Below are 2,612 nucleotides of genomic sequence, written 5' to 3' on the forward strand. Positions count from 1 at the left end.
AAGGCCCTCTATGAGGTGGATTGATTCCGTGACTGGGGTAATTGGGATGGGTGTATCGTTGTCGGTACGATTGGCACAGGACAGAGCAGAGTTTAGGGCTGTTGTATATAGGGTCGCTATGAGTCGCAAGCGACTCGGCACAACAACAACAACAACTGGTTTACTTACAAAGTTTGTATACATTGTTTTTCACACCTAATCTCTCCCATTTCTCTCCACCCATGAAATTGTGTCATCCTAGGATTAACTCTCTCCTCACCCATTGGCTTCCCCCTCTCTGCCTTGGATCCTTGTACACATTCTACAATACTGGTCTAATATTGTATTTGTCCTTATGGGACTGAGTTAGTTCACTGAGCATAATGCTCTCCAGTCCCTCCCAAGTTAGGTGGTAATTTACAAAATGCTGCATAATGTTCCTTGTGTGAATGTACCATGCTTTCTCATTCCATTCCATTGTGGTTAGACATTTGGCCTGTTTCCGTGTCCTTGCTATGGTGAATAACACCGCTATGAACATTAGTGTACAAGTCTCTGTCTGTGTCTCAGTTCTCATTTTCTCAGGATATATTCCAAGCAGTGCAATATCTGGGTCGTATGGAATTTCTGGTTCAGCTTTCTGAGGAAAGGCCAAACTGCCTTCAAGAGTGGTTGAATCATTTTACAATTCTACCAACTCTGTATAAGAATTCTAATCTTGCCATATCCTCCCCAACATTTATTACTTGCTGCACTGCTAAACTTTGTCCCTGCTGCTGGGGTAAGATGATAACTCATTGTGGTTTTGATTTGCATCTCTCTTATTGCCAGTGATTTGGAATATTTCTTCAGGCATCTGTTGGCCATTTGAATTCTTGTCTGACTGTCTGCTGTACTGACACAAGACTGAGGTGGCCTGTGAGTTACTCTGATGCTGGAAGCTACGCCACTGGGGTTTCAAACACCAGTAAGGTCACTTGTGATGGACAGGTTTCATCAGAGTTTCCAGAAGAAAACAAACTAGAAATCAGGATTGGCCATCCATTTCTGAAATAACAGACTTTAGAAAGCCTTATGAACAATAGAAGAACACTGTTAAATAAGACATTGGGGATAAAACTCTCATATCAGAAAACATTCGTATTTGAGGAGAAATAGCTGCAGTGATCCATGAATTATTGGAACATGGAATGTACAAAGTGTGAATTTAGGAAAATTTGAATATGTGAACAAGGAAATGGAAAGTTTAGGATTGCCATTCTATGTGTTAGCAAGATAACACAGACTGGCATGGCACTGAAGAAATCGAGGATTTTTACCAACTTTTACAGATGGAAATTATTAATGAAATAAAGATGCATTAATGATAAGTAAGTGAAAACCAAAAGCTGGAAATAAAAACGAAGGACTTAGTGACAGAAATGAGGCTGAAGATCAAATAATTGAATTTTGTATAATTGATGATTTATTCTGTCTCTCTCTCCAGCTACGTGAGTGAAAGCCTCGATGAGTGAGTGTCACAGTGACTATCTGGACCAGGAAGTTCATCACCAAGGCAACAGTTCCTAAGACCGAAATTCAAGAAAAACTAGCAAAAATGTACAACCACACCAGATGTCATCTTTGTGTTTGGATTCAGAATCCACTTTGGTGGTGGCAAGACTATGGGCTTTGGCATGATTTATGTATGACTCCATGGATTATGGGAAGAAAAATGAACCCAAACACAGACTCGCACAACATGGTCTGTACAAGAGGAAATAAAGGTCAAGGAAATAGCGCAAGGAGCACAAGAACAGGATGAAGAAAGTCAGTAGGACTGTGAAAGTCAACATGGAAGCTGGCAAAAAGCAGGAATAAACATTGTCCAGTAACTTGATCTGTGATGACTGCAGCTTTTTCATCAGAGAATAAACTGCAAAATCCTTTAAAAAATTATTATTTATTCATAGCAAAATACGTTTTCTAGAAAGAACAAATGGCAACTACCCACGTGGATCTTATCTGAGGACTACACAGGGATCAGATAGACTACATCTGTCTGTGGAAAGAATGGCTAGAGAAGCATAATATCAGCAGACAAGACAAAGCCAGGTGCTGTCTGTGGACTAGACCATCAATTATTGTTATTCTTGTGTGTCCTCGAGTCAACTGCGACCCATAGTGACCCTATGTACGGCAGCTCTGAAGCCTGTCCTGTCCTGAGCCAGTTTCACTGATTCTGACACACCAACCTCCATTGTACCAGTTACTGTATCAATCTATCTCATCCGGAGTCTCCCTCTCCTGCCCTATCCCTCCAACCTTTTTTTAAAATTTATTATTAATTTCAGTGAAAATTTGCAGAGACTTTGGATTTCCATTCATTCATTGTTGCACTTTTCTCTCCTCCCAACACTCACCCCAGTCAGTACTCTACCCTCTTGGAAAAGTAAAAGGAAAATTCTTTCATTGTTTTACAATCCCTCCCGCCCAGGTCCACTCCACTATGTGTTCTATCCATTCGTGTGTTGATGGGCAGTTAGGTTGTTTCCAACTCCTTGCTATTGTGAACAAAGCCCCGATAAACATGGGTGTGAATCCCTCCACCCTTCTGATTATGATGTCCTTCTCCTAGGATGGTGCCTCCTGAT

Source organism: Elephantulus edwardii, unplaced genomic scaffold (genome assembly GCF_000299155.1).
Source record: "Elephantulus edwardii isolate Elephantulus edwardi_28Jun2011 unplaced genomic scaffold, EleEdw1.0 scaffold00012, whole genome shotgun sequence".
NCBI classification, from domain to species: domain Eukaryota; kingdom Metazoa; phylum Chordata; class Mammalia; order Macroscelidea; family Macroscelididae; genus Elephantulus; species Elephantulus edwardii.